This window comes from Mauremys reevesii, linkage group 6 (assembly GCF_016161935.1).
Source record: "Mauremys reevesii isolate NIE-2019 linkage group 6, ASM1616193v1, whole genome shotgun sequence".
In the NCBI taxonomy this organism is placed as follows: Eukaryota; Metazoa; Chordata; order Testudines; family Geoemydidae; genus Mauremys; species Mauremys reevesii.
The window spans coordinates 126,114,642-126,136,647 of NC_052628.1; the positions used below are offsets into that span (position 1 = coordinate 126,114,642).

A 22,006-nucleotide genomic window follows, 5' to 3' on the forward strand; every position below is an offset into this window, starting at 1 on the left:
CAGGATTGGTTACAAACTTTGTCTTTGGTTTGAGATCGAAATACAGTTGACCTGAATTAAGTGACTGGTCCTTTGGGACTGGGAGTAACCTGAACATTACTCCTGGGGCAATTCTGCGCAAATTCATGCAGATTACTTTGCTTCCCCACAGAAAAATGACTTTCTGACAGGAAAGGTGCAGGAGCAGTCATACTCCACTCCCTAGCTGCGCAGGTACATTGTTTCAGGCACTGGAGCAGCTGGCAGGGAGGTAAATGATTGCAGGGCTGGGGACACCCTAGCCAGTGGCTCCTCCCCTGAGCTGGGATCAGCTGCTAGTCCTGGCTGGGTTGGAGGCAGGAGAGGACTGGACTTCCTCCTCCCCTGCAAGGAGTGACTGGGGGTGTGCCAGACCCTCCCCCAGCTGCAGCCAGCTCAGCACCTTCCCCTGCTTCCTGCCCCCATCACTCAGCAGTGGGGAGAAGGGTCACTGTACAGGGAGCTGCTTCCCCATCCATCCAATCCCTGTGCATCTGGACTTCACATACCCAGACACCCCTGCCAAGCCTCACCCTGTACTCCCAGAACCCCCCTAGTCCTCAAGACCCAAACCCCACCCCACCCCACTGAACCTCAACCCCTGCATCTGGAGCCCCCTGCACCCAGACTCCCTGCTTCCGGATCCCCACCTCTGCACCCAGGCCACCCCTCACTGAGCTCCCTGCACTCAAACCCCAACCATGATGAACCTCACCACCCTGAGCCTCCACATCCAACCCCCAGACTCCTGACCCCCAACTAGCTGCACCCAGATCCCCACCTCACCAAGCCCCACTTCCACAGCACCCAGATGCCCCTGCTGTAACCCCCACCCCAGACCCCTCTTCCGAGCCCCAACCACCTTCACCTGGAAGCCCCTGCAGAGTCCCATTGCACCTGGAACCTCCTGCCCCACCCAACGAGCCTCTCTGCGTCCAGAGCCCCCCACACCTAGACCCACACACACACACTGAGCTGGTTACACCAGATCGTCCCACACAGAATCCTGTCACTCCACACCTGGATCACCCCACACTGAGCCCCTCCACACTTTAAGCCTGCCTGCCCCACGCCTGGTGCTCCTGGCACAGAGGGGCAGGGCCCCAGGGTGTTTCTGGGGCCTGTCCAGGCCTTGTGCTGTGTCAGGGTCTGGTGCAACCTCACCACTGAGTCTGTGTCCCGGGGCAGAGGGGGCTGCAGGGTGATCTCCCACCTTCGTGTAGCCAGTGGCCTGTGCTCCCTCCCCCCCCACGCCATGCTGAAGCCTCTGCATTTTATTTATTGACAAATAAAACTTGCAGAATTTTTAATTTTGTGGCACAGAATGCCTGCAGGAGTAGAACATTGATGTGATCTGTGGCATAAGCAACCATCTATCACAAAGTCCAGCATGCCTCGGTGGCAAGACAGAGAATGCCCAATGGACTGTCTGAGACTCCGTGATAAGACTGTTATAGAGCTTTAGGAGTTCACATTTGTTACTGGGTTGGTATAGAAAACACAACAGTTTGAGGTTTTTGACTTGCTCCAGACAGTGTGACACCATCCCACAGAAAAGTTCACATTCCCTGCCCCCACCCCTGCAAAAAAAAAAAAAAGGTTCCCAATTGAATGCCAAGTCAGGTTTGTGAAATTTTCCACAGGAGGGACATTTTTAAAAATTCCATGGCAGTCAGGGAGCCAGCTCTGGCAGTGAGCAAGGCAGACTGACCAGCTGGTTTTCCATCAGATGTTTTGATGGAAGTGATGTGTTGGCTCAGCCCTTTTCAGTTGTAGCAAATCAATATTTTCTGATAGAAAACTAGGCCAGCAGGATACTTTTGAGTAGCTCTAGCACCAGTCACCTAAAGAAGCATGCGGTAAAGAGAGGGTTTGAGCGAGGCACTCAAATGACTACAGTCCCCCTGAAACCGAAGTCCCGTAGCCCAAGACATAGCAGGAGTATGTGGTGCTACCTCTGAGGGAATGCATTGCTGGATGGGGCTGGGGGAATGGTGCAGGAGACAGGTATAGAATCAGGCTGCAGTATGGATGAGTAGGAGGAAAAGGCCGGATGACTGGGATAGTGTGGGTTAGAGCTGTATGCATAAATAGCAGCAGCAGGAAGCAGGCATGCTTAACATTGCTCAGCAGTGACAGAGCTCATTAAGCAACAATTGCCTTGTTTACTTCTTATCTCTGGCTAATATCATTTGGTCAAAGTTACTGCACCACTACTGTGGGAATACCTGGATCCTTGTTTGTGTCTTTATTCATAGGGATCCCACTGGTAATGCACATACACCTGTCACAGGGTCCACACAGGTTTCTGCCTTCTCCCCCTGTACACTGTGCTTAGGCTGGTAAAAATATTTAAAGTGCCACTGTGCAGTCCCCTTTATACCCTTTCCAGGGTCTCTTGGCCCCTGAGGCTCCCTGCCTATGGTGCAGAGACAGCCCTATCGCCTGCTGTCCCCTCCCTGGCTAGCCTCCTAACTGAGTTTGGTTCAGGGCTTTTATAGCCCTCCCAGCCTTCAGCCCAGCTGTCACTGCTTAGCTCAGTCTATTGCAGCGAGCCAGCCCTCCTTAGGGCCTGCAGCTGGGCTCGCTGCTGGCTGCTTTGCACCTCTGCCCTGGCCTCTCTGCCTCAAAGCAAGGCTTAGCCAGCATTTCAGCAGGGCAGTCAAGGGGTTTTACCCCGGCCCTGCCACACATCTCCCCCCTTCAAGAAGCCGCCAGGCTCCACCTGTCCCTGCCCCTCCTCAGCTGGACAAATCCACCCCCCAGCGGGAGCTCCCGCACCCCCACTGTGGGTTCGCGTGGACCCTCTCTGGGGTTATCAGCCCTCCCCCCACATCCATGGAAGGGACAGACTCCCCCCCATGCCCCTTGGCCTGACAGAGTCCGCATTCTTCTTCTGCCCGCGGCTTGTGGCCTAGGTACCCCACCTCTGGGCTACACTCCTACACTACGATACGGTAAAGGCCGTGATACTGGATCGCGTGGGACTCCCAACAGAGAGATATCGTCAGCGGTTCCGGGCGGCCCGCTGGACGGAGGGTCTGCGGCCCAGGGCGTTTGCCCAGAAATTGATGGACTGGACCAACCGGTGGCTGAGGCCTACCGGCCAGATGATGGAAGAGGTCATAGACCAGGTGGTCTTAGAACAGTTCCTCTGGGGGCTACCGGACCCAGTACGGGTATGGGTCCGAAGACATCAGCCCGCCCATGTGGCCAATGCGGTCTGGCTAACGGAGGAATATGTGGAAGCTGAGGGGCCCTGGTGGGTGGTGAAACCCAGCAAGGGAGTAGGACCAGGGAAAAGCCTGCCGGATGCTACACCCAAGAGGAGGCTGGACTCAGGGCCCACCCCCCACAGAGAACTGACATGTTGGCAGTGTGGATGCCCAGGCCATAAAAAGCAGGACTGCCCACAGATGGGATGTGGGCTGGCTGCCTTTTGCCTACTCCTACACTCCCCGAGGGCTACACTCCTGGCACCCCTCCCCCGAGGGTCCTTTGTTGCCACATAACCAGCACTCTAACTCCTAGACGACAAGGCCAAGAGCTTTTCTTAGTAGCCCCCACTTGTTCCCCTGTTCCCGGGGGAGGGGTTCTTTCGCCTTTGAGGGTTCGGACATCCCCTTACCCCCCTTTACCTCTTCCCTTGGGTGCTCTGCGGCCCCCGCCTCACCCAACAGGGGTCCCCAGTCACCTCCCACTAGGACTGGGTATGGTAATTTCCATACTACCCCTACCTGCTGCCACTGGAAGGCACCCGAGCCAATGGGTAGCCCCAGGTGTCCCCATGGACACACTGTAGGGCCACCTTTGCCCCTGGAATCACCCAGTGAGGCCTCACCAGACCCTTCCGCATCAGTGAGCGGGTGGAGGCAGAGTCCACCACCCCCTCCCGGGCAGGGCTGGCTCTACTGTTTTTGCTGCCCCAAGCAGCGCGCCAAATTGCCGTGGGACAGCGGGGGCAGTCCGTGTGCCGTTAGGGCAGCATGCGCGTTTCCGCGGCGGTGGCAATTTGGAGGCAGCTTCTGTCTTCAGCCGGAAGACAAAAGCTGCGCCCCTGCGGACAGATGAACATAGAAGGTGCCGCCGAATTGCCTCGGCCGCAGAAACGCGCGTTCTGCCCTATGGGCGCACGTACGGCTCCCGCCCTCCGGCGGCAATTCACGCGCTGCTTGGGGCAAAAACACAGTGACTGCCGCCCCTTGCAGATTCCCGCCCCAAACACCTGCTTGGGATGCTGGTGCCTGGAGCCGGCTCTGCTCCCAGGGCTTCCCCCCCACCAACACAGGTATCGTGGTCAGGTGGTGTTTCCCTGCCTTCCTCCACCCCCACGTCCACCCACAAAAGGCAGCCAGCCCACATCCCATCTGTGGGCAGTCCTGCTTTTTATGGCCTGGGCGTCCACACTGCCAACATGTCAGTTCTCTGTGGGGGGTGGGCCCTGAGTCCAGCCTCCTCTTGGGTGTAGCATCCGGCAGGCTTTTCCCTGGTCCTACTCCCTTGCTGGGTTTCACCACCCACCAGGGCCCCTCAGCTTCCACATATTCCTCCGTTAGCCAGACCGCATTGGGCACATGGGCGGGCTGATGTCTTCGGACCCATACCCGTACTGGGTCCGGTAGCCCCCAGAGGAACTGTTCTAAGACCACCTGGTCCATGACCTCTTCCATCGTCTGGCCGGTAGGCCTCAGCCACCGGTTGGTCCAGTCCATCAATTTCTGGGCAAACGCCCTGGGCCGCAGACCCTCCGTCCAGCGGGCCGCCCGGAACCGCTGACGATATCTCTCTGTTGGGAGTCCCACGCGATCCAGTATCGCGGCCTTTACCGTATCGTAGTCCCTGGCCTGAGCGTCGCCCAAAGCCATAAATGTGGCCTGGGCTTCTCCCAGGTACGGGACTAACCGCAGGGCCCAGGTCTCCCGTTCCCAGCTGGCTGCCGTAGCCACCCGTTCAAAAGTCCCTAGAAACTCATCGGGGTCATCTGCAGGGCCCATCTTGCAGAGCCCGCACCCTGGCGCCCTGGTGCCGTCCCCACTGGCGGACTCACCAATTTTATTGCAGTGAGCCAGCCCTTGTTAGGGCCTGCAGCTGGGCTCCCTGCTGGCTGCTTTGCACCTCTGCCCCTGGCCTCTCTGCCTGAAAGCAGGGCTTAGCCAGCATTTCAGCAAGGCAGTCAAGGGGTTTTACCCCTGATCTGCCACAACACCTCATGCATGAAAAGATTGCAGTCTTTTCTCCACCCATGTGCATTGGAGCCCCACATCGCCTGCCTCCCAACATGAGGGCAGAATGGCCTCAAGCAGCTCTCCACTCCCTCTGCTTGCCCATGGCAGGAGGTCAGAACTTGGCAGACTCCGCTTGTTACCCTGACGTGCTCTTGGATCATATCAATTTTGTAGATAATTATTGTAATATTAGTTCTTCCTATAATTAGTTTAGAAGATTGATCTGACTTAGGCAGAAAAGCCAACTCCTGGACATCGGTACAACTGCAAATAGCAAGCCCTATTTGCTAAATATGATAGAGCCAAGGTACAGTACCACAATTCATTGACAAGCTCTCCAGAAGTGAGCTGATTTGCAATCTACCCTTTTGGAGGGACAATTAGTAGCCAGAATTTCCCCCAGAGAGCCCTGAACACCTCTGATACAGCATCCACATCAATGTCTATAGCCATCACCATGTGATGGGAAACTTGAGGGATTCCCAGAGCCGTCCAAGTGACTATAGAAGATTCCCCCTTCAAGGGCTGAGGTCGTGGTGAAATGTTATCCAAGGGATTATTAGCAAGCAAGTGAAATCTTTACTCTCTCTATATATACTGAAGATGTATAGTTTAGACTTCCCCCTTATTTGTTTTCAAAAGGATACCATACTGATTTGTTTAACAATGCAAATGCAAAAATAGGTAAGAAAGGTAGTTCTCAGCATTAACTAGCTGTGAAATATTAAATTTCACCTCATTTCTTTCTCAGCATATAATTAAAAAGTTACTGCTACAACAGAAGCATGCATATTGGCAGCACAGAACTGTAAGCCCAACTGAAAACAGTTCAGAAGTACAGTTCAGAAGGAAGACAAACCCATCCCTGGGGTTTGGATTTTTGTTGCTCTTCTGACTAAAAGCATGAGTCACCAGAGCAAACAGAACAGGTTCTAACTGTTTTTAATCTTAGTATCCTGGTTCTACATAAAGAAAGCCTCTCCCTTTGGAGGCCAGACAGGTTCCTTATTCCTGGAACAGATTTGACAATATTGGGGAAGGCACTTACTTTGCTTGGTTGACACTTCTGCTTCAGTCATTTTCTCCCTAACCCACACAAACCAAATAAGAAAAGAAATTGTGCCTTTCTGCTTCAAGGACCTCCCACTACCCAGCAAGAAGCATGTGGTTTTGAAAGCACCAATCTCAGTCCCCTGGCTGAAATACCTGATTTCTAGCTCCTGGATATATCCCACTGTCTTGTAGACAGGGAGATATTTTTATTGTAAAGAGGTAGCTTTTTAACTATAGAATTTTCTCCTGTTACTTGCCAGAATACACCTGCCTACAGGGTGACATCCCAAAATAAAATGCCTAGGCTATAATTTGCTCCTAGTCTGATCTGTGATTATAGTTTAGTATTTTTTATACATAATCATAGCATCTCAGGGCTGGAAGGGACCTCAGGAGGTCATCTAGTCCAACCCCCTGCTCAAAGCAGGGCTAATCCCCAGACAGATTTTTGCTCCAGATCCCTAAATGGCCCCCTCAAGGATTGAACTCACAACCCTGGATTTAGCAGGCCAATGCTCAAACCCCTGAGCTATCTCACCCCAAAACAGAGGGCTATGAGAATAAAGCCCCCACCACCCGGGTCTAACAACTAGATTTCTTCCAGTAAGAAAGGTTAAAAGCTATTATGTTTACTGTATGTGGTTTTATATAAAAAGCTTAAGTATTTCTTTTCAGAAAATGCCAGTTTTGATAGAGGCCAAGTATATAAAAGCAGAGCTGCTCAATTTTGCTACAGTAAGTCTTTTTCCACAGGTCCCTATGTAGATAACTGGAATATTACAGGTCGTGCTAGTAGCTGCTCCTATAGTTAAAGTTGCCCAATGCTTTACAGTATAAGGTTCCGTTTCAGTTGCTTGTAATGTAATCAAAACTTTAACCAGTTATGCTGAAGATTTATACACCAGGTGTCTCCTTCAGGCCAATGATTTTTGGGGGCAAGTTTCCACTCAACCGGTTGAGCCATTTTCAAAGCAAGTTAAGGAAAATTATGCCATTTTGTCCATGGTAAGAAGATTCTTAAAATGGTTTTGCAGAGAGCACTTCTAGACTTTGCCACAGAGCTTGACATTTTGCAGGGGGAGGCTGTGACAGAGTGCTGGGAGCTAGCACCTATTGAAAGCCCAGGAGTAGGCAGCCCCATCAGAAGGCTCTTCCCCCAGCCTAGGGGGAGGAGGCAGTAAAACCAGGGTTCAAATAAAGTCAGCGGATAACAAATGACAAAGCAGGAACAAGAGTGTAGGTTACAGGGTCACAAGCAGGGAGCCAGGAAGGGACACCAAACAGAGAAGCACGGACAGCGCCCACTGCTCCTTGAAAGCATCCAGGGAGCCAGCGGCTGTGGCCCAGAGGAACTCTGTTTGGATACATGATCTAAGAGAGGAGTGGAAATAGGCCCCACCGTCACAAAGCACCTCCCCATCCAGCATCCTCCTCGTGGTATGGTGGATGACAACTTCACGGGGCCACAGATGGGGTATGGGTAAATCAGGAGGTGCGAGGAAAAGTGCAGCCAGAACCTAAGGAGAAGGTTCTGGGGGAGCTGTAACCTGGGGAAGAGGCTACTTGTGAGTATTAGAAGGCAGATCCAAGAAGACCACCTTGCACTTGGAGTGGAAGGGGGTGAGGTTTGCACTGGTTGCTAGTTACTGTGGGAGTTTATTCCACAGTCTCAGATCAGCCTCGGAGAAAGCTCTGTCTCCTGCACAGATGAGCTCTACCGTTAAGGTAAAAAGGTTGATTGTGCCAGAGTTGTTGTCCATGGTCTTCAAGGCAGAACTTCGGGCAATCATTTAAAATGTACAAAGTAGCAGAGGGTAGCTGTGTTAGTCTGTATCCACAAAAACAACGAGGAGTCCGTGGCACCTTAAAGACTAACAGATTTATTTGGGCATGGGTCAATGTACTGAATCAAGACAGTTTACTTCCTTGAAAATGAGGCCCAATACCTTGAATTTGATTATTCCTTAGAAAGCCAGTGGAGAGCACAGAGGACAGGCCTGAGGTGCTTGCAATAGCCAGTGTTGCTGAGGTGGTGTATAGCAGTGTTCTCTATAAGCTGGAGTTTAATAGGGGCTGAGCTTCATGGCCAGGTATATTGCATTGCTGTAATCCACACAGGAGCTGACAAGAATGTAAAATGAGGCCTGGTCATTATTTACCGGGATGTGATGGAGTTGCCTAGCCAGAAACACTCCTTAACTCGTGTCCATTACATAAGGCCTGGGACAACACACAGGACAATGGAAGTAAAACAAAGTATTCAGGGAACACATTATATTCTGTACATTAAATAAGGCAGCAGTCCTATGGGAAAGCTAGTATGTGATTATGTAATTAAGGACTGCAGTGCATGCACCCAATGGGGATGAATTAAGGTTGCAGAAGCAACCTTAAATCTGGCATTCCTAAGTGTTTGAGTGCTTGACTTTACAAGCATAATATTCTTTTAATGTAGTTTTTTGGGTGTAATTGTTGATATATTCTTAACACTACATAGTGCTCTTCATTGAGGGAGCTGTACATTCTAGAACCACAACAAGACTAAAAAGAGTCAATCCTCCAGGAAAAGAGAATGAACTAACCCTGCAAGATATGGATCTTCACTACTCTCTTTCCATCAAGTTGCTGATTGGTTCAAGATCCCAAAATGGGATGAGAGAAAAGAGGCATCATGCCTGTCTACTTAAACACCTTTTACGTAGAGTCTAGTACTTGTACTGATTCCTGCCCCAGGAACATCCAGTTCTGGTGGGGCCTAGGTCAACTCTTGACATTCAGTATCCTAACACTTTAACCCCAATATTGCTAATGGTGTTGAGAAAGTTACACCTCTACCCCGATAAAACGCTGTCCTCAGGAGCCAAAAAATCTTACCGCGTTATAGGTGAAACCACCTTATATCGAACTTGCTTTGATCCACCGGAGTGCGCAGCCCCCCCACCCCGGAGCGCTGCTTTATATCCGAATTCGTGTTATAGCAGGTCACGTTATATCGAGGTAGAGGTGTATTTTGAATGATTCCAGCACCATTATCAACCGCTCTGTTTATGGATCTCCAAACAATATTTTGACATGAGCATATTAAAATGGATGGTTAAACGAGAACATGTTCTGCTCCTGGAGTGGGTGTATCTAGAGCAAACTAGATTCATTTTGGATAAAGACACAGGGCTCTGCCTTGCCCTTGTGGGCATAGTCAAGACTTCCATTACAATCACCAGGATTGCTTCTGCTTATTCAAGGGAAGAACAGGGTCCTCCCTGCATAACAAGAGTTGTTTTGATGGATCAGGCCTGCATTTGTAAGTAGAAACTTACTGAGGCAAGAATAGCTTTTCAAACTCAAGCAGACTAACATGGCTTGAGGAGTTGCCCAGGTCAAGGCCGGGGCGGCTCTAGCCATTTCGCCGCCCCAAGCACGGCGGCACGCCACGGGGGGCGCTCTGCCGGTCGCCGGTCCCACGGCTCCGGTGGGCCTCCCGCAGGCGTGCCTGCGGATGCTCCACCGAACCCACGGGACCAGCGGACCTTGCGGGAGGTCCGCCAGAGCCACCTGCCGCCCTCTCAGCGACCAGCAGAGCGCCCCCCGCGGCATGCCGCCCCAAGCATGCACTTGGCGTGCTGGGGCCTGGAGCTGCCCCTGGTCAAGGCATACATTAAGTGGACCTGCACAGCAGTTTTATTTTTGCATTTGAGAGCAATAGACCAGTCATTACATGCAGGGAGGAGCTCTTTTCTACCTCAATTGAAATTGGTATCATAATCCAATTACTTGCATTTGAGGTGAGCTCAGCACTGAAGGAGAGAGGCCCTGCCCCCCTCTTTTGGGTTGCCCTATTGCTAAATTCCCCTTCATTAATCAAAACGGCTACAAAACTACACATGGACAATATTCTACATTAGTTTAGAACAGGGAGATAATTTGCTCATCTGAAAGAGGAAGAATGTTCTTTCACATGTACTAGCCTTGTAATCCTATAGTAGTCCTTGAAAAATTAAATTGTGCATCTCATGTTAATTTTGATTTACGTTTTCAGTCACTTGAGTTTACAAATCATTTCTACAACAGGAAAATGTTTATATTTCAAAACTTGGGTAGATGAAACTCATTCAGTTCAGACTTTACACACAACCAAAATTAAAATGTAGATAGACCAAGCACGGAAAGTTTCAGGGCAATGAAGACTGGGGTACTTGTCTACATTTAGTATGCAGCAAGCTGGGGTGTGAATGGACAGTGCACTAGCCTATCATGCACTAACTGGCCCTGTGGACCCAGCTACCACAAACTATCAAGTTACAGTAGGAGTACATCAAACTGCACTACAGAACTTATTGTGTGTGGAAGCTGGGTCCACAGGACCAGTTAGAACATAGCACTTAAATAGCTGTGTAAGCAAGCCCTGGGTGTTTACACTGAAACACACACCAACTGTCACAACAGTATGCACATAAAGCTTTGACTCACGTTAAATAAATGTTATCTCACAGCTAAGGCACATACAGGATATAAGATGTAATATCCCATAATAGGTGAGTATTTTCACTAACTCACTTAGATCACGACAACAGAGACTAAAGGTTGTAAGTCACTTGAGTCCTTTCTGAAGAAATAAATGGAGACACTAGGGTTCACGTGTATTTAAAATGTAAAGCCAGCATAAAAGTTACATTGCTTATAATTGTCAGTATCTAGTTCAGTTATAAGAATGTTGTTTATTAGATTTTAAAAAGATCCTTTTCCCCTCTGACAGTTTAGAGGTCATACCTGCTCATTAAAAAGATTCTCCATTATAAGAGACAGGTTTGGAAAAGCTTAATACACAAGCTTCTTTGGTATTTCCCAAGTAAATTCTTCTCTTCCAAAGTGCCCATAACATGCAGTCTGTTGATATATTGGTCTCTTCAAATCCAGTTCCCTGCATAAAAAGAAACAGAAGTATTTTTTTAAGTCTACCACAGCACAGGATACAAGTATATTAGTGCATCAAGATATTCTGATGCCTCTTTCATACAAACAAGGGGAATTTTGCACTGCCAGTGCAAACTATAATCTCTCCTCCATGAAATCATCCAGATTTACAAAGGGAACAGCAGCCATAGAATGGATTCAGGGTCCAGTATTAGCACTTGAAAACTAACAGTGGAATGCCTGAAAATCTAACATCAGAGGTAATATCAGTATGCAGCTAGTAGCAGAAACATACATTCTTAGTTGACATCAGGTATTTATGTATCATCTACCAGGTGGTTATGACTTGGATCACCTAGCTCAGCCAGTGTTCACAAAATGTGCCTATGGACTTGAAATGTTTTTCTCCTATGCCTGTGCAAGTCTGTGGAAGGATGCTTTATTCATTTTAAATGTAACATAGGGTATATTCAAATGTAGCCATAACACAGTCAAAGACAGATCAAATCCTCGTGTAGGACATCCAAGAAAGGACCTTTGAAGGACAGTACTTCCACACTAGCAAGTCTAAACACTAAATGCCAATTTTCACAATGATCATGGATTCTGCCAGATGAATGTTTTCCAAGCCAGCTTGTTTTTGTCTACACTAGGACTTTTGACCTGATAACACCCATCAGTAAATAGATGCCAGCATAGCTGCCCTGGTGCAAGATGCTAGTGACAGGCAAAGCAGCTTTTTGCACGGGTGGAGCGTAACCCTGCTTGCAACCAGGGTAAATTGCACTAATGCCAGTCTAGTGTAATAAGGGTTTATCGTGCCTATGATTGAGGTTTACAGCTACTGTAATGGTCAATCTTGGATTAAAAATTTTATTAAAGCGAATGTTAAAAAAATTATATAATACAAAGGTTGGGAAAAGTGTGTTTGTACATCTGGGTATAGCGCTTAGATTATCCACAAATACAAAATTAGTTTTTAAAAGTTATATGATACATAGAGTACATAATCAGCAATAACCCAAATGTAGATGAATAGATTTAACAATACAGTTTAGATATTAGAATCTCAATACACGGGTTCATCACTCATGAAAAGTTGCACGGAGATTTGGTTGTGGAAAGCAAATTATACCAATGAGTGGAGATTGTCCCTCAGAAATTGAGAATTAGGTTCGTTGTCCATTTAAAAAATATAATCCACGAGCAAAGTATTTGTTACTTTCCTGACTCTGCTTCTCATCTGCACTCCAGTTCATCCCTTCTGGTACTGCCAATGTCCAGTGATGTGTTCTATGTAGATGTCTCTCGACCACCTGATGGCATCCGACACCCTGAGTTGCTGCGTCAGCCAAGTGTAGCGTTGACCAATTCCTCATTCTCTCAGCACTCGCTCTTACTGGGGTCCCATGCACCCAAGGCTCCAATGATCAGTGCATGTGTCTGGACCCGGTAACCTTAGCTCTCAAGGTTTCGGCCAGAGGGGCGTATTTCTCTACACTGGACTTGTGTCCCAATATCAGCCAACGTCTGAATCAATATGGGCCTTTACTGCATTTCACTGTAATGAAAGTTTAATTGAATCCAGGCTCACTGTACTTGTTAATCTTTATTTGAAGGGTTTATGTTGATGTGACGTTATTGATATAAATGGGAACCATATAGAACATGGGTTGCAACCAAGGTCCTGTAGTGGCACCAAATCCTAAGTAAAGGGGGTCATATAAGGTGTCTAAGACCAGGTTCTGGGTTGCTGGTTATGATTATGCTGTCTGTATGTCTGTGTATCATTTTGTAGTTGAAGTTATAAGTATTCGCTCTGTACTGTCTGTATTTTGTATTATGCTCTGCCTCTGGGAAGTGTCCCAGACAAGCTGATGTTAGCCCTGCATAGCTGGCTTGATGGCCCATTAAGGACCATCAGCTACACAATTGACCCATGGAGAGAAGGCAGACACGCCTTGTGACTCAGCGAAGTATGCAGAGACTTGTCCTTGTGACTGCAGACTCCATTTTTGCTGTAATTTTCCACTGTGAGGACAAAGGGATTCTTACACCTGGAAAAGTCTATATAAGGCTGATGCATCATCTCCATTTTGTCTTCAATCCTGCTTCTGACCTCTGGAGGGACTTTGCTACAAACTGAAGCTTTACACAGGGGACTGAACGACCCATCCCGGTGGGGGATGTATTCCAGAGACTCAATTTGAACCTGCAGTTTACTCCATCACTGCTGCAAGCCTGAACTAAGAACTTTGCCATTACTGTATGTAATTGATTCCATTTAACCAATTCTACCCCTATCTCTACCTTTTTCCCTTTGTAAATAAACCTTTAGATTTTAGATTCTAAAGGATTGGCAACAGCGTGATTTGTGGGTAAGATCTAATGTGTATATTGACCTGGGTCTGGGGCTTGGTCTTTTGGGATCGAGAGAACCTTTTTCTTTTATTGGGGTGTTGGTTTTCATAACCATTCATCCCCAGGACAAGTGCACTGGTGGTGATACTGGGAGACTGGAGTGTCTAAGGAAATTGCTTGTGTGACTTGTGGTTAGCCAGTGGGGTGAGACCAAAGTCCTTTTTGTCTGGCTGGTTTGGTTTGCCTTAGAGGTGGAAAAACCCCAGCCTAGGGCTGTAACTGCCCAGTTTAAGCAATTGGTCCTGATTTGGCACGCTCAGTTGGGTCCCGCCAGAATCGCTCCGTCACAGTTGAATATAGGTGATTGCTTACTCTACTGTTCTTAAGCTAGTTTCCTCTTGAGCACCTCAGGAGGTCATCTAGTCCAATCCCCTGCTCAAAGCAGGACCAACACCCACTAAATCATCCCAGCCAGGGCTTTGTCAAGCCAGGCCTTAAAAACCTCTAAGGATGGAGATTCCACCACCTTCCTAGGTAACCCATTCCAGTGCTTCACCACCCTCCTAGTGAAATATAGTGTTTCTTAATATTCAACCTAGACCTTCCCCACTGCAACTTGAGATCATTGCTCCTTGTTCGGTCATCTGCCACCACTGAGAACAGTCTAGATCCATCCTCTTTGGAACCTCTTCAGGTAGTTGAAGGCTGCTATCAAATCTCCCCTCACTCTTCTCTTCTGTAGACTAAACCCCAGTTCCCTCAGCCTCTCCTCGTAAGTCATGTGCCCCAGCCCCCTAATCATTTTCTTGGCCACCTCTGGACTCTCTCCAATTTGTTCACATCCCTTCTGTAGTGGGGGGGACCAAAACTAGACACAATACTCCAAGTGTGGCCTCACCAGTGCTGAGTAGAGGGGAATAATCACTTCCCTTGATCTGCTGGCAGTGCTCCTACTAATACAGCCCAATATGCCATTGGCCTTCTTGGCAACAAGGGCACACTGCTGACTCATATCCAGCTTCTCATCCACTGTAATCCCCAGGTCCTTTTCTGCAGAACTGCTGCTTAGCCAGTCGGTCCCCAGCCTGTAGCAGTGCATGGGATTCTTCCGTCCTAAGTGCAGGACTCTGCACTTGTCCTTGTTGAACCTCATCAGATTTCTTTTGGCCCAATCCTCCAAGTTGTCTATGTCACTCTGGACCCTATCCCTACCTTCCAGCGTATCTACCTTACCCCCCATCTTAGTGTCATCTGTGAACTTGCTGAGGGTGAAATTAATCCCATCATCCAGTTTATTAATATTATTGTCAGGATTATTGTCCTGGCTATTGCCCAAGCCTTTAATAACTAAGGTAAAGTGGAACAAGTACCACCAAGATAGCAATAGATCTTCAAGCTGGAAAGAGGCTTTGTGGTCCAGAGCATGCAGGAGCCAATATCAGGACCACATATCATACCAAAAAAACAGGAGTACTTATGGCACCTTAGAGATTAACAGATTTATCTGAGCATAAGCTTTCATGGGCTACAGCCCACTTCATCAGATGCACAGAATGGAACATATAGTAAGAAGATATATATACAGAGACATGAAACGGTGGACGTTGCCACACCAACTCTAACAGGCTAAGTAAGATGAGCCATTATCAGCAGGAGGGGGGAACCCCCCCCCACAACTTACAGTACTGACATTTGGACACGACGACTTTAAAACGAGATGTAAGGGCCTGATCCAAAGCCTACTGCAATCAACGGAAAAAATTCCTATCGACTCCAATAAGCTTTGCATCAGGCCCTAATTTAGAAGATGCTAATACTGGAAAGGCCAAGTAAATGAGCAACAAAGCAGCAAGACTGTCACAGGGTGGGGCTCCCTCAGCAATCAGACCTCACACACTCCTGCATAGGTTCAACACCATGTGCGTTATTTACAATGTGCTGTACAAGTGCTTGTGCCCCACAACATAAGGCTTTTACTTTCTCCTCAGACACAGGGAGAGATCTCAGCTCTCTGAGATCATGGGCTAGCCCTTCTTTCCAGCCTTCCTCTCCTCCCCTGTCTCTTAACTATCCCCAGCTGATGAGCTGAATCACCTTGTTAGTTGTTTAATCATCCAGTCTTTATGATTAAGGGGGAGAGGAATAGCTCAGTGGTTTGAGCATTGGCCTGCTAAACCCAGGATTGTGAGTTCAATCCTTGAGGAGGCCACTTAGGGATCTGAAGCAAAAATTGGTCCTACTAGTGAAGGCAGGGGGCTGGACTCAATGACCTTTCAAGGTCCCTTCCAGTTCTAGGAGATTGGTATCTCTCTCCAATTATTACCTTTAACCAATTATCTCCTTAGTTTGGCCCATGTGGGGACACTTGCAGAGCACATAGAGTGATGAATAAGCCTTAGGCTATTTACACCCTGTCACAAAGGCTCCAAAACTTTTGGCTCCTTCTTGATTGGAACAGATCACCTGTGGTACTCAAAAGAGTGAAAATGGATTGTGAGGAAGGGATTAATCTAGCCATATGTATTAAACCATGTTGCATTGATGTTATTAAACCAACAAAAATCACAGAAGTCAAGAGGGCCTGGGTGTTATAATAAAATAAGAAGAATATAGTAAGAAGTCACTGAAGACATCAGCTTATCAACAGCAAGAGTGAAAACAGCAAATTAGAATTTAGATTGTACTAGCAGATTGAGTCCAGTCTGAATACTGGTCACTACCACAGGAAGGATATTACTTTCCAGAGTACAGTATATAATAAAGGTGGCAGTCTAGGCCTGCATGTCTATCTTCAGAAAAGCTATAAAATGCTGTCCTCTGAAGTGTACTATGGAAGTGATGATCTTACTCAAGAGATCTGCTCCCTCTGCGGATGCAAGAGTTAAGAGCTGATTGAAGAGTAGTAAAGATTTAAAGATACCGGCAGAAAGTTTCTCCACATTTTGACATTATAAACTTGGAAAGAAATTTTTTGTCTGATTATTTAAGGTACTGTGACAGTGCAGGACTCAACTCTGTGGCACCTCCTGCTGGTCATCCAGGGAATCACCTCTTCCAGCCTCTGGAGCACCCTCTGCAGGCCAGTGTCCCGCTTGCTGCTGGCCCCATGTCCCTCCTGGACCCTGCTGCCCCTTTTCACTGGGGTTCTGCCCCTGGCAATACCCCCCCAGTCTCTATGGGCCTCCCCTCTCAGGGGAACCCCCAACCCTCTATCCCCACCTTGCCTCAGTCTGGGCTACTGCCAGTCACCATCAAGCCCCCACGCACTGGGGCAGACTGCAGTGTAAAAGCCACTCATCATAGGCAAGGGGGTTCGGACCTGCTGCCTTCCTCTGCCTCCCAGTACCTCTGTGGGTCTTGGACCAGGCCCTGCAGCCTGGGGAGTTGCCAGCCTGGAGCTCCCCTGCTCCTCTGGCCTTTCCCCAGCCCTGCCTCACTCCCAGTCCCCTTTCTGCAGGCAGCCAGGCCCTGCTCTCTCCCAGCCTGGAGAGAGACTCCTTCTAGGCCTCTGGCTCCCAGCCTTTTTATACAGGCCAGCGGTGGCCTGATTGGGGCGTGGCCCAGCTGCGGCCAGGGCCGGCTCTGGCTCTTTTGCCGCCCCAAGCAAAAAAAAAAAAAAAAAAGGAGAGGGAGGAGGGGATGCCGGAGCCGCAAAGCAGGGGGAAAAAAAACAAACAAAAAAAACCCCACACAGCGCGGCAAAGCGGGGTGGGGGGGACAAAAAAACGGCGTGGTTGGAACTGCAAAGCTGGGGAGAAAACAACAACAATAAAAAACAACAACACGGTGCGACCCGAGCAGTAAAGCAGGGGGAAGGGGTGGGGAACAAAAACAAAAAAATGGTGCGGCTGGAGCAGCAAAGCAGGGTGGGGGGAACAAAAAACCAGCACGGCTGGAATGGCAAAGCGGGGTGGGGGGGGGGGGGGACCTGCAGCACAGCCGGAGCGATAAAGCAGGCAGGGAGGGGGAGACAAAAAACAAAAAAACATGGCATGGCTGGAGCGGCAAAGCAGGGGGAAAAAAAACCCAAAAACCCCATAGGGCGGTCGGAGCCAGGGGCTCCCTGTGCTGCAGAGTGTGCGCCTGGTCTAGTGGGGGGGAGGGGGAGGGACGGGTGGGAGAGAGAAGGGAGCGGCCAGCGCTTCAGCGGGGCGCTCACCCCATGGCCCCGATCGCCGTGCCGCCTGCCGGGTGGGCTCCGCGCTGCTCCGGTCGGCAGGAGGGAAGGACGCGGGCTGCCCTGCCAAGTTTGCTGCAGGGCGCTCCCCTCCTCCGCCCCCTACAGGGCGGCCAGAGCAGCAAACAAACAAAAACAAAAAGCGTCAGTGCCGCCCTAGGATTGGGCGGAATGCCACCCCCTAGAATCTGCCGCCCCAAGCACCAGCTTGCTCAGCTGGTGCCTGGAGCCGGCCCTGGCTGCGGCCGCTTCCCCAACCGGCCGTCCCCAGCCACAGCCATCTCCAGGGCTGCTTTCAACCCCTTCTATTTTAGGAGCGGGGTAGCCACCCCGCTACAGGTACATAAATAACTTAAGTGATGGTTACACTACAGAGCTTACAGCTGCGCAGCTGCATCACTGGAGAACTCTCCCGTTGACTTAATTACTCCAGCCCCCATGAGCAGTAGTAGCTATGTTGGCAGGAGAATCTCTCCCATGGACATAGCGCTGTCCACACTCGGAGGGGTGGCTTATTCGCACCCTTGACTGACATAACTTGTACCAACCTAAGCTGTAGTGTGAACATAGCCTTTCTACTTCTGTAATGCATCCAGGTTTTCCTCAGACACAATATATCTGAAACTCCACAATACTATTTATAGTCCCCATCAGACTAGAACCATATTACGGATGCTGGATTGAAGAGTACGTGTGCAATTAAAGCAATGTTTTCAAAATTCTGAAAGGGATTCTTAAGTTTATATTAGCACTTTACACAGATAAGGAGTTCAAAACTGACACCTAGGAGCAGACAGGCAATTCCCCGTAACAATTCACATCACAGGCACCGGCTTCTGATGCTCAACCCCAGCTCAGCCCCAGGCCCCACCCCCAGGCCACCTCTTCCCCTCCCATTCCCCCAGGCCCCGCCCCCATTTCATCCCTTCCCCCAGCTGGAGCATCCAGGGAGACAGCGCCCATGATTCACGTAAAGAGTCCGATGAATCAGTGACCAAAGGTAAGTATTAGGGTCAGACTGCACCCCACCCCTCTGTGCAAGCCTGCAAGTGCTGGTCAGGGAGCACCTACCCCCCTCCCTTTCTGACCCCCCCAGAAGCGAGGGGCCAAGCACAAGCGCAGTCTTTATGCTCCCCTGAGTGCAAGGACTGCACTGGGCTAGTGTCACCAGCCACACCATGGTGGAAGCAGTGTAAAAAATGGAATAGAACAGCTTTGATGGCTGCACAGGGTTTTCCCCGCCCCCAATACGGCTGTTGATTAGGTGACATCGTCAATGGTTTTATTACTTTCAGCCACAACTGGATTTAGGCTCAGGACTTTAAGCCAAGTCCCTAGTACTTTTACCCAATGTTGTGGTTATTATGAGAGCATCTAATAAACATGTGCAAGGGTCTACCAAATTTGCAACCGTGAAAATCACATCGCAGACCATGAAATCTGGTTTCCCCTGGGAAATTTGGTTTCCAGCCACCCAGATCTGAAGGCAGAGCAGAAAGCAGCAGCTGCTGGTGGGGTGCCTAGCTCTGAAGGCAGCGCCATCGAGAGCTGCAGGAGCAGCACAGAAGTAAGGGTGGCGAAGGCGTACCATGCCATCCTCACTTCTGTGCTGCTGCTGGCGACAACACTGCCTTAAGAGCTGGGAGCCTGGCCAGCAGCTGCCACCCAGCTCTGAAGGCAGCACTGCTGAGAGCAGCAGCACAGATGTAAGAGTGGCAATATCACAACCCCCCTACAACAGGCTTGCGACTCCCTTTTGGGTCAGAGCCCCCACTTTGAGAAACACTGCAGAGAAAGCACACATTTTTTGTGGGTTGGTCACGGCATAAATAGCCGTGTCATCCGTGAAATTTGCTATTTATGTCGTGACCAACCCATGAAAAAAATGTATGTTTTCTCTGCAATTTAAGTAGACTCCTAAAACATGGGACTAGCTGGCTGCCTTTTAAACCAAGTTTACTCAAGTTCAAATGGGCTTTATAAGATTGCAGCACTATTTTTAAGGTTGGCTCTTTGTTCCAGATCACTAGTTGGGTTTTCACCTCATTATCAAACTAAACACTTTCCTGAAATGGAGCAAATATTTGCAGTAGCTGGCCCAAAAATCCACCTCTCCAGAAGTGAATGGTGACATGCTTGCTACAGCTCCTGATGGCTAGCAACAGCAATTGGACTGCCAATTTCTGAAAAGGGCCAGATTCAGATGTATTCAACTTGAGTGAGGGTTATTTATTCCACAGACAATCTCACTGATTCAGTGGGATTATTTGTGAAGTAAGTATATCAGAAGCTGGACCATAGGTAGCAACACCCTGTGGAACAGCTGCCACAAAGGGAGAGAGTGCAGGGAAGCCTCATTATAGAGCAGTCCTCTGTAGAAGTGGGAGTCTTCAGATGAACTAGGGAGGTAGGAACACTAGGTAACCCAGTGGCAGATGCTGTTAGGCAATCTTGTCTATGACACAGAGGAACTGTACTGACGTTTAGTTACACATTGACAGGCACACTACATTACCCTGGTCATGAGCCACAGTGAAATGCAGTGCACTGCCATGGTCATAATTAGGGCCCTACCAAATTTGCAGCTGTGAAAAACATGTCAAGGACCATGAAATCTGGTCTCCCCTGTGAAAGCTGGTCTGTTGTGTACTTTTACCCTATACTATAGGCATAAAAGTATACAAAAGTACACAGTATTTCTCAAACTGGAGGTCCCGACCCAAAAGGTGGTAACAAGCCTACTGTAGGGGGATCGTGGTATTGCCACCCTTACTTCTACGCTGCCTTCTGAACTGAGTGGCCAGAGAGCGGCGGCTGCTGGCCAGGCACCCAGCTCTGAAGGTAGCACTGCTGCCAGCAACAGCACAGAAATAAGGGCTGCACAGTATGAACACATCTGCAAAATCTGCTAGTTAAGATGTGACCAACCCATGAAAAATGTTTCATTTCCCCACGATTTAAGTAGACCCCTAGTTATAATCATGTGTAAGCTAAGATGTGTGGCCACAAATTGTACCAGAACTAAACAGCATTATCACTTTCTTACAAGCTTGGTAAAAATATGTAGTATAGACAAGTTTTATGGGCAGGATGTTTTAAACCATTCTACAGGGAGGACCTCACTTGAGGACTGGTTTTAGGCCTCCGAGTGGAGCTGTTTGTGTAGAGGGGAGGACACAAAGATGGCGCTAATGGGTATTTTAATGATTATAAATTGTTTCAGAATCTGGAGTACAGGAGCCAAACACTTGAATTTAAATTGTTCAACTGTCTATTGTACTAGAGTGAACCGTCAATGTGTGTAAGTTCTCCAATGGGAGACAAACCTTATAATGACTCCAAGGCGTAGATCAAAGTTTTCTGTACAATTTCAAGCAGCTCTTCTTCTGATCTATCTGAAGTGCCATAGTGGAACACAGAAATGGCTAGAGGATGGCTCAGACCAATAGCATAAGATAGCTGTAGGATACACACATCAAACCAAGTTAGAAATTGCAGTTCAAGTCAGCACTCTTCTGCTTTACAAAAATAGAGACCTACCTAGTTTTAAGATTTCCTGCAGTACACATAAGGTATTTCCTTTAGGACCTGTTTTTTGTATTCCATTACGGCATGCTCCTGCTGTATTGTGGTCTGGAACCTTCCCCTAGTCAAACAGCTAGTATTGGACCAGTGTTGCTGGACCTACCATCTTACCCTGAACTAGGACTTGGAAGGGGCACTACCATGGGGAAAATGGGTGCGCCTTTTTGCTTCCTTATGATGTATAAGTGAAGCTGGGAAGATTTGTTGTTTCTGTTTGTTTATATTAGAAATTTAACTCAACTATCCTGTTTGATTGGAAGACTATGCTTGACTGGGCAAATATTTGAAAGAAATGCTATGCAGGTGAAACCAGAAAAATTAAGAGGGGAAGTGCTTTCTGCTCAGCCTATCAGAATCCTTCTGACTGGCTACCTGAACTCAAACACTTCCAAGGATAGCCCTTCTGCTAAAGAGTCAACACCTCCTTCCCCTGTTGCCAAGAGAGCTCAAAACTCAACTCTCTGTGTTCCAAGAGGAAAACCATGAATAAAACAGGAAAAACTGATTTGACAATCCTGATATTTCATAAGTAAAAAAGCAAGGCAAAAGGGCAACCTTGACTTGGCAATTTTCACTTTTGGTGCTTTACTTTCCCATGATAACATTGTTTGATTGCAACCTACAAAACTATTAGATCTTTGTACACCTAAATAATTGAACCTTTATGTATTCCCGT

The 22,006-nt window shown here is 48.5% G+C and overlaps 1 pseudogene; it reads right to left on the minus strand.

The window, feature by feature from the left end:
* Nucleotides 1-10,954: 10,954 nt before the first annotated feature.
* Nucleotides 10,955-22,006, minus strand: part of LOC120408141 — a 40,627-nt pseudogene continuing 29,575 nt past the window's right edge.